The sequence below is a fragment of the Rhinichthys klamathensis genome, unplaced genomic scaffold, assembly GCF_029890125.1.
Source record: "Rhinichthys klamathensis goyatoka isolate OS25496 unplaced genomic scaffold, OSU_Roscu_1.1 h1tg000133l_1, whole genome shotgun sequence".
NCBI classification, from domain to species: Eukaryota; Metazoa; Chordata; class Actinopteri; order Cypriniformes; family Leuciscidae; genus Rhinichthys; species Rhinichthys klamathensis.
This window is the reverse complement of record NW_026606668.1, coordinates 596,019-606,817: the sequence shown is the minus strand read 5'-3', so window position 1 is coordinate 606,817 and position 10,799 is coordinate 596,019. Positions and strand designations below refer to the sequence as shown.

General features: G+C 42.9%; 1 long non-coding RNA gene across 1 annotated transcript; it reads right to left on the bottom strand.

Moving 5' to 3' along the window:
• Positions 1-8,948: 8,948 nt before the first annotated feature.
• Positions 8,949-10,512, bottom strand: LOC130089488 (uncharacterized). The gene is made up of 3 exons (XR_008807580.1): positions 10,394-10,512; positions 10,013-10,105; positions 8,949-9,924 (listed from the first exon to the last, which is right to left on the bottom strand). It is a non-coding gene; the product is annotated as an uncharacterized LOC130089488 (long non-coding RNA).
• Between the last annotated feature and the right edge of the window lie 287 nt (positions 10,513-10,799).

Below are 10,799 nucleotides of genomic sequence, written 5' to 3'. Positions count from 1 at the left end.
AAGGGTTGGAGCGAAGGCTGTCTCCCTCCACTCTGAAAGTGTATGTTGCCGCTATCGCCACACATCACGACGCAGTTGAGGGTAAGTCCATGGGAAGGCACGACCTGGTCATCAAGTTCCTGAGAGGAGCGAGGAGACCGAATCCTCCTCGCCCTCCTCTCGTTCCCTCTTGGGACCTCTCAGTGGTTCTAACTACCCTGCAGAGTGCTCCCCTTGAGCCTCTGCAATCAGTGGAGCTTAAGTTCCTGTCAGTTAAGACAGCGCTGTTGCATTGGTCTCCAACAAGAGGGTAGGGGACCTACACGCATTTTCCGTTGATGTAGCGTGCCTGGAATTCGGGGCGGCCTATTCTCACGTGATCCTGAGACCCCGGCCTGGATATGTGCCCAAGGTCCCACCACTCCCTTTCGAGATCAGGTGGTGAACCTGAAAGCGCTGCCCCTGGAGGAGGCAGACCCAGCCTTGGCACTGCTCTGTCCAGTACGCGCCCTCCGTGCTTACATAGACAGAACGCAGTGTTTCAGGACCTCAGACCAGCTCTTTGTCTGTTATGGTGGGAAGCTGAAGGGAAAGGCTCTCTCCAAGAAGAGGCTGTCTCACTGGATAGTGGACGCCATTGCTTTGGCATACCAGCAGCAAGCTCGACCGTGCCCCCTTGGTGTAAAAGTTCACTCCACATGGAGTGTGGCTTCCTCTTGGGCTCTGGCGCATGGCGCCTCGCTAACAGACATCTGCAGAGCTGCACTACCGTGCAAAAGGCAAGTAAGGGATAATCCACGGCTAGCCATGCATTAAAGGATTTTAATGCACGACGTAGAGGCGAAGAACCACCCGACGCGAAGGTTGCCTCTACGTCGTGCATTAAAATCCTTTAATGCATGGCTAGCCGTGGATTATCCCGCTTATGCCTCGGTTATTTGCCAAGTTAATAAGAAGTTAAAGCTGTAACTGATGTTTACAATGTAATTTTTTTAACAGACGTGTAAAAATGACGGTTACGGCTCGTTAGTTCTAGCACTCCGTCCGCTTTAAATAAAGTAGAGCCATCGGATTGCTTTTATTTGAATGAATTATCACATTTATTTAAATTCATTATTAAAAGAGAGAGACAGAGAACTGAAAGAGAGAGAGAGAGAGAGAGAGAGAGAGAGAGAGAGAGAGAGAGAGAGAGAGAGAGAGAGAGATGCGTGCGCGAGTTACCTATGAGCGTCTCTTCTTTAAAGTCTACAGTCCCCTCGTTGCTTAAGCATAGGCCTATAGCTAACTTAATGATTCATGGATTTATTAAAATTATTTATGAATGATAGGCAACACTGACAGTGACAAGGCAAGCTTTATTTGAACTAATCATGTCATTTATTTAAATGAATTAGCTCTATGTCAAACCAAACTTTTCTTACGCGGATGATGAACGCTGGTGTCTTTTCCATTTTTCCTGTAGCGCTTTAAAACTGATTTTAAGACGGCATTGCTTGACTTGAAGTCTTTATCCCTTATGATGTTGTATTTTGTAATGTGACGGTTTATACCTGCTCTGAGACGCATCAAACTTGCAACACTGTATTCGCGTCCAGCGGTAGACTGAACAGAGGCATAAAACTCCCGCAATGTCTCATTTAAAAGAGAAGCAGAGTAACGTTAGGTCTCGAAATCACAATTGTTCTGTCTTTGGCGCAACAAGTCACTGAAAGTGTTAACTGCCCATTTAGTTGTCTTTTTCGTATTGACCTCATCTTTGTCGTCTTCGATCTTATCTAGCTCTGTCTTTTCCCTCAAAAAAAAAAAAAGCCTAAAACGTATCTAAGTAATATACAGTAGCTATAGTAGGCTATTTCGTTGTCACCCTGCCTCTCCAAATGCATAACTGACATTAACAAAATGCAATAATGCAGTAACAGCTGAAAAAGTACTTGGGTGTGTGTTTTATTTTATATTTACCGGTCAATAATGCAATCGCTGCTGTCTGTCCCATAGAAGAACATGACAGCCCGCGTATGTTTTGGAACTATTGGGGTTTACATGAACCACGTGACAGCCATCGCGAGCGATCAAAAAGCGTCGCAACTCTTTCTCTCTATGGCTCTGAGCCTACCTAACGCTTTCATATGTGTCTCTCTCTCTCACTCTTTTGCAAGTGTAACTCTGTTACTATGGTTACCAATGTTTATAGTAGCGGATTAATTTCGAACTGTAATCAAACTGACTGGAACTACCTGTGCATTAAACGGTTTTACTGCACACCTTCCAGCCAATCAAAATCGAGTATTTAAACAGGCCGTGGTATAAAAGACTGTAACTTCGTGTTTGGTCGAAAATTACTTATTGATATTTTTGGCACATTCAAGACCTATGGATAAGTAGGTCCTTATCATATGGATAAGTAGTGTCAATTCCGTTGTTTTTTCTAGAAAATAATGGGTTGTCTTAACAGTAATTTCCAAAAGCCCATGAGAAACCAAGGCAGAACACCGTAACACCAGTTACGGCTCTTTGGCTTAGTTTTGGAACGCTCATATTGAGTTACAGTAATCTGCCTTTGTTTAGCCGTGCGTCAATATGAAGTTACGGTGCCGGTGTTCTATCAAATAATGCTACCTTTCAGATTGTACTGTGTTCTGCCTTTGTTTTCATCTCATCTCATCGTCTTCAGGGACTGTTTGTATGAAACGCTACTCAAGTTACGTCAGAAAAGGTAAGAGTATGAAACGCACTGCAAAGGCAGATTGTTTTCGTAAGTGTCCAAGGTTTCTGACATCGGCTGACACACACGAGCTGTGCGTTTTTTGCCTGGGAGAAGAGCACGCACGGGAGGTTCTCGAGGGAGCCCTCTGTGCAAACAGCGAGCGTTTTTCTCTTAAAACGCTCCGCTCTCGTTTGGCCCTCTTCTCGAGTGAAAGGGGCTTAGCGTCTGGTCCTCATGGTGCAGGTCCCGCTCGTGCCGAGGCCGAGCGACGACTTGCGTCATGTGGTTCCCAGATGGAGCTCGTCGGTCGCCTCGAGAGGGCTGTAAACCTCTCAGATGATTCGACGGCTGACGAGGGCAAACTGCAGGTCGATGTGGAAGATTACTCACCGACTGTTCCTGCAGTTGCGGCTCTTCAGGACGCGCAGGAGATGGTTGAGGAGGTTTATGATCAGGTAGATCCTGAACCTCCTCAGCCACCCTGCCCCGTGTATGCAGAGCTGGTGGATGTGATGGAGCGCGCTGCTGATAGGCTGCAGTTGCCTTGGCAGCACGCTAGAGGAGAGACCGCTCGCGGTAGGCTCGATGATCGGTTTCTCCCCGGCCATACACCACCAGCTCAGGTGAGCCTTCCAATCCCTTCTGATCTTCACTTGAAGATCGAGAAGGCATGGAAGAACCCACACTCTGCCCGTATTCACCAACATCAGCAGCCCAGTTTCGCTGATGTTGAGGGGATCGGAGAGCATGGGTACGTGTCAATGCCGCCCATTGACACTGAGAGCTCCAACCCTGCCATCCAAACCGCTGAAAACAATGGCTCGTTTGAATGGCGGAGCGTACACGGCAGTAGGTCAGGCCGGTGCTGCACTGCACACTATGGCGGTGTTGCAGGCATACCAGGCTGACCTGCTGGGGGATCTCGACCAGGGGGCAGGGATGTCCCCTGAGGCGGTGGCTGAGCTGCGCCGTACCACAGATCGGGCTCTCTGGGCTACCAAGCAAACCGCCGCGATCGGGCGGTCGATGGCGGCGATGGTGGCCACGGAGAGGCATCTGTGGCTAAATCTAGCCGGCATCGGGGAGAAAGAAAAGGCCTTTCTCCTCGATTCGCCGGTTTCGCGAAGTTCAGGGAGGCGAAGGCGCGCTCAGCAGTATTCAAGACCTGTATACCGCTGCGATCCGCACCCGGATAATTTCTATCTCTAGAATGTATTGGTCTACTTATTACTAATTACTAAATCCCACATCAACCTCAACCAATTGAACAATACAAGGAGAGACAAGAAACTTGAACTGACCAAAGTGTGTAGAGGGAGAAGGTAACATTAAAAATATCCCTTTTAAAAATTTATGTTAAAATCCACTATTGTTTTAAACAGAATTGTTCTATAGTCTATGCAGTATTTAATGCAATTACATCAGATTTTACTTTAAATTACAGAAGAATTAAGAGTAATCCCTTTAAATGAATTACAGTATTTAGATTACTTGGTAATTAATTACACCCAACACTGTATAACAGTAATTAAAATGTAAACTTAAGCATTGACTCGAGCAACTATTTTCTCCCAAGCTAAAACCATAGACAGTAGAAGAAGTGGACAGAGCCATCTCATTGGAACTCAGTTGAGACAGTTGAAGCCCATTTTTAGCGATTTTTGAGCACTTCCGTTTCATGACGCGCAGACTCAAACCGACTCAAACTAAGCTTGATGACGTGAGCAACCTGTCTGACAGACGTTAATCTTCTAGTAGCAGTGCGTGAAAATTGCCAACGTTAATCTTGCAGAGACGGGGAACTTGAGCAAAGAGTTCTTTGGCGTGAGTGAGCAGGAGTAAGTATTCCGTTGCTTTTATGGACTCATTATCTATGGGCTTCTCCCTTGACGGGAAATCCCCCTGATTGCCTGCGAGCTTCTCCTCCTGTCTGTACGGTCATTTCTGTACAGCGCGACAGAAGTCGAGTGGTTATGACGCAATCGTTGGCCTATTTTTACAAAATCTGTTTCTACGGGGCCATAATGTAACATAGAAGGTAATGGAGCCCTTTATATATTGTCGTGTTTCTTTAGAAATAAATAATGGACAAATGGAGTCTTTAAACGCCTCAGATGTAAAGTTATTCGCTGTCAAAGTGACGCCAAAATGAATGGGAGTCAATGGAAATGCTAACGCAAGTGAAGTTCTGCTACAACATGGCGGCACCCGGCCGGCTTCAACTTCCGGTTGATGGATTACCCCCTTGGCTAAAACAGATCTGCTGGTGAGAAATATGCAGACCTCTTTTTCTCTGGCGCTGTTGCCATGGTGACTCATAATATCTGCGCTCCATTGATAATGGCTTTTTATAGTTGTGGTGCACGCGCTTAACTCAGAGTCAGTCAACTTAGAGTTGATTGAACTAACTCATTTCAGCTGTTCTGTAACCGAAAACCCAGAGTTTCCCATCTCAGGGTAAGTCAACTCAGGGTTCAAGTTTTAACTCAGAGTTGGTTGAACCTCCTTATTGAAACAGGCCCCAGATCTCCACCGTGCGTTCCTTGCAACCGTTGGTGAGAGTACTATAATGACAATATAGAAGTCAATTATTTAGCATTGATTTGTGTCAGTAAGGCACAATCCAAAACAAAACTAATTTATATATAAGAAAGGCATGTTTGTACTGAAAAAAATGGCATATATATATATATATATATATATATATATATATATACACCATGTATATTCTGAATCATATATATATACAGTATATATATATATATATATATATATATATATATAGCATGTATACTCTGAATTATAAACATATAAATATAGGCTATTATAAATATTAAAAATAAGAACTCAGTGATATTTTTACACTATATATCTTGAATTTTGGGAGCATTTTAGTTAATTTCGTTGGCATTTTTTCTCCAAGCCCCTGTTAATTTTCCGACCTGCTGAGTGCGCAGCGTGATGGAGGGGGGCGGTGCTCTTTTTCAAACTGAAGAGGAGGCCCGTTTCAAGTGAAAAGGGTGAAACTTGAAAGGCTGCTGCTACTGACATTTAAAACATGCTTAAGATGGATTGCGGGTGGTTAAAGTACAGCATACAAAGTGACATAATAGTGAATTTACCCTTCAGACTCTGAAGTTCTTTTCTTGTTGATTTAGAAGTTCCAGAATCTGAAGTTGGAGAACAAGATGTGTTTTTAGCTGAAAGAGTTTTGCACTCCTTGCTCTAACTCTCACCATTTTTTTTACAGAAAAGTTTTAATAAAAGCATTGATTGAGCAGTCGATGTACCCTTGAAAGTGAGAAAAATTAGGAATTGCAGACTTTGCAGATTGAGATGCTTCTCTGGAGATTTTCTAGAGAGACAAACAAGCCCTTGATTGTACAGTATGTGTGTGTGTGTGTGTGTGTGTGTGTGTGTGTGTGTGTGAGAGAGAGAGAGAGAGAGAGAGAGAGAGAGAGAGAGAGAGAGAGAGAGAGAGAGAGAGAGAGAGAGAGAGAGAGAGAGAGAGAGAGAGAGAGAGAGATGCCTTGATGATGGTAGTGCTGTACTGAAGGATAATTGTGGTGTCATGAGGATGAAGGATGGGCATACGTTGAGATGCAGTGCTCATTCATTCATTCACTCTTCCTCTCAGAGATATACCTCTATTCAGCACCTATATGGAATCACTTTCCATTTTAAAACCTCCTCGATAAGCCTTTTTCACACTTCCGGGTTTTGTGTTTCCGGTGCTCACCGACGCCGGGTAAACTTACTTCCGGTGACAACAACAATGGCCGAGTCCAAGAATAAGTGTTCCTGTAGTGTCCCTCAGTGCAGCAATTCTACAACCTTATTTATCTTTTCACGGGTATCCTTTGAATGAAGACCAAAAAAAGAAATGGGTTATCGCTATTAGACGGAACGAAGGGTCTACGTTCGTCATTCGGAGAGGCAGCACGTATGTCTGCAGTCAGCATTTTACCGCTGTCGACTACATTCCAGGAAGTTCGCGGCTGAAGGTTGGTGCCATTCCCAGTCGTTTCCCTTGGAACAATTTCTATGTACCCCCTCAAAGGCTGTCAGCTTTTGAGAGATCTGCTGTTCGACTTGGCGTGGATGTACGTGTTCAGGAGCAACCGGTGGTCTCAGAGGATGCACCCAATGAATCCAGTCATGTTGAGGAACATGACTACGCGGCACGCCCACCTGCCGGTAAGCACTTATGTTAACTTTTGCTTGTGTGATAACAGTGTAGAATGTGCTGTGACGTGAAATACAAAACAAAAAACAGCATAATTAGTTGCTAACTATATTATTTACATTTTTATAGGGGCATTAGATGAGGCTCTGCAGTACATTGAAGAGCTGGAGGCTAGGCTGCAGAAAATGTCACTAGAGAAACAAGCAATAATGAGCAGATTTTGTGTTTCTGATCACACAATCAAATACTACACAAAGTTTCCCTCACAGGAAGTTTTCCAGGTGTTCTGGGAGTCTGTTTGTCCATCTGCCAGCAATCTTGTGTACTGGACTAAGGCACAGAGGATGGGACAGGAAGCATCCCCAAGCCCTAGCCCTGCACGGAAGATCCAGCTCATAGATGAACTGTTCATGTATTCCTGTCGAGTAGCTGCTGGACTGAGGGAACAAGTAATCGCTGACATTTTTGGGGTAAGCGTGGCCACAGTGAGTAGGGCCATTATCACCTGGGCTAACTACCTGTTCTTTGTGTTGGGTTCAGTACCAATTTGGATGTCCAAGCAACAAATATGCTTCTCCATGCCAAAGAAGTACAGTTTGTTCTGTCCAAACCTGCGAGTCATCCTGGATTGCACAGAAATCCGCTGTGAAAGCCCCACATCTCTGACACTCCACTCAGAGATCTTCTCCAGCTACAAGAGCACTACAACATTTAAAGGTCTGGTTGGAGTAGCTCCATGTGGTGCAATGACTTTCATCTCCCAGCTTTACACAGGTTCAATCTCCGACAAAGAGATCACAAAGAAGTCTGGCATTTTGGACCTGCTTGAACCTGGAGATGAGGTCATGGCAGACAAGGGGTTCACAATCGAGGATATGCTCTCCAGTGTTGGTGCTAGACTGATCATTCCACCTTTCAAACATGCTAAGCAGTTCAGCAAACAGGACTGTGAAAAAACACAGGCCATTGCACGCCTCAGAATTCTGGTGGAAAGGGTAATTCGAAGGGTCAAGGAAAACCACATTTGGGATTCTGTTGTGCCACTCACCTTGTCAGGAAGCATCAATCAGATCTGGCATAATTGCTGTTTTATGGTTAATTACCAGGGGCCGATGTTTCTTGAGGAGTGAATGTACAGTATACAAGTATATATGTATAATATAATAAATATTAGATATTTACAATGACAGTGTGATTGATTTTTACAATAGTAGTGACAGACTTTCAATATTTTACATTAAATATCTTGTTTTTACTTTTTTGTTTACTTTGTACTGTGACATTTGATCAAATGTATATTGTCATTATTTATACTAAGTTTCCTGAAAGTAATTTGACAGATGCATTGAAATAGTTGACAAAATGCATTTAATAAGAATCAATAAAAACAAAATTGTAAACTGAGTTCTGCTGTTCATTGTTATTTCACACAATACAAATACATAAACAATTAGTAAATGTGTATGCATACATATCATATATATTACACAATATCAAATTCAAAATATAATAATGTATTAACTATTAGGCTATGTACATAAATGTGGGTATACTGTATATGTAACGCATGTTATAAACATGAAGGAGCTTTTATGCATGTTTATGATAACTGTCATTAAGTGTCATTCGCTCAATTATGACATTTTTAATGCAAATATGACATTGAGATGTCTTTGTTATGACAACTTGACATAAACCATAACATCATAACCTGTCAGTGTCTTTGTCATGACAACTTGACATTAAATTAAGTTAAACTGTCATGTGGCTGGTTTTGACATTGGCTGTCATGAGGCATTATAACTGTGCCATTAATATTTTTTGTGACCTCAACTACAGTGGTACACATTGAATTTGTCATTAAAAAGTTATAATGGCTTCATGACAGCCAATGTCAAAACCAACCACCTGACAGTTTAATGTAAATTAATGGTTATGATGTATTGATTTGTCAAGTTGTCATAAAGACATCTCAAACAATGTCATATTTGCATTAAAAATGTCATAATTGAGTGAATGACACTTAATGACAGTTGTCACAAACATGCATAAAACCTCCTTCATATTCATATATGAAGGAGTCATGTCAGTCTTACGCACACCCATTCAAGTAAAGTGTTACCGTACATTTATACCACTGAAAGATACACATCCATGTAAACATAATAATAGTACATGTCTAGCTTGTCTTTCATTGATGCTATGAAGGCATCATCTCGCCAGATCCTCTGTATTGTGAAATCTGATTTTGTGTCAGTCACAAAGTCACACCACTGTAGACCAGTCACTGCAAGCTGGCCTTGAACCTGCCAGTAGTACTTGTGGGTCTCTTTGAGTTTGGCTTGTCCTCTTTGAAGTTTGATAAATGGAACCTGGGCAATGTTATCAGCAGATGTGCTTTTTACTTCCACTAGTCCAAATTGGAAGGTTTCAGATGGATCATGCACTCGTCCATCTGGACTGGCTCCTAGATGTGGTGCTTCTGGGTTGATAATAAAACCACAAGGTAGGACACTAACACTGGCTATCTCAGAATATTTTCTCAAAATATCTGGCTCAAGTTCAAGGCCACGTTTCATAGCACTTGTCTGCCTCGTGCCCTTGATGATTCTTGCCGCTAATGACTGACCAGTTGAATCCCCAACTACATGACTAACCTCCCGGAACCTGCTTGCAGTAACCCTTGATTGCCGCATTTGTCTCCAAGCAGTACATTTTGACTGTAGTCTTGTGGCCTCTTCAATCTGACAAGCGGAATAATGGGTAACCTTTATAGACTCCAGATGAAGTGATTGATGGTGTGTGGGCACATATTTAAAATTACAACCAAACTGATAGCCAAGCACAGGTAGTGGGGGGAAATTAACAACAGGAATATCTACAGCTATAGGGGGACATTGGTATGAAAGTGGACTACCACGAGGTACAGGACCAAACTGTGAGGGGACCAACTCTATTTTTGACATGCCCTCTAGTATGTGTGCCAGCAAAGGCCGGGGATGGATCTGACTCAGTTTGGTACCAGAAGCCAATACATCAGAATCTGGAAGGGGACCTAAAGAAATTAATACAAACTATTAGTTTTGAACACATTAAGTTGTAGCTGAGTACACGACGTGTACACATACAGTGTTGTGTATTACCTGTGTAAGCCCTGTATAGAGTAGACTTGATTCCAGTCTTCCCAGCTGACTTTGGCTTCAGGACAACAAGTTCACTCACTGCCTCTGGATGGACTCCCTTAGCATAAAATAAACAGATGCAAAGTTAAAATATTCTCGAAACACTTTATAATAAGGTTTTATACATTTACATTAGTTTATGCATTTAGTCAATATGAAATAATGAGTAATAACAGTTAACAGATTGTATTAATCTTGGGTGATGTTCATTTATACCTTTGTTACTTAATCTGCACTCTTGTGCATTATTAGTCCATAATGCTTTGATGTTAACATGTAGCCTACTTACTTGCTTGAGTTGATACTATAGTGTTCTTACCATTTGCAGAAAAGAAAAAATACATGCCTGTGTTCTTGGACGATGCCATCTCTGTGGCTCACTCGTGCAGGCCAGTGGTGGTGGGACAGACTGTAAATTCAGCTGCACATAGTGGGCCGTCTGATACAGAAGTGCTGTCAGATGGTTGTGTGGCGATCGGCTTTCAGAGAACAGGTACACTAAATAATTAAACCAACTACGCCACCCTGGGGGCTCACTACCAGGGAATTGCCCTAGACACTTGGGAGCGCACAAGGCTCACAGGTTCGTTTCAGTTGGAGTCAGGCATGAGACATGGGTGAAAGGTACAAACAGTAAAATCAATTTTATTAAATAGAATGATTCAAGCAATCACAAAAAAAACCAACGTCAAAGATAGTCGATGTTAAACAGCCCGGACGACGGAATATTGGGGGTCGACAGCCGAAA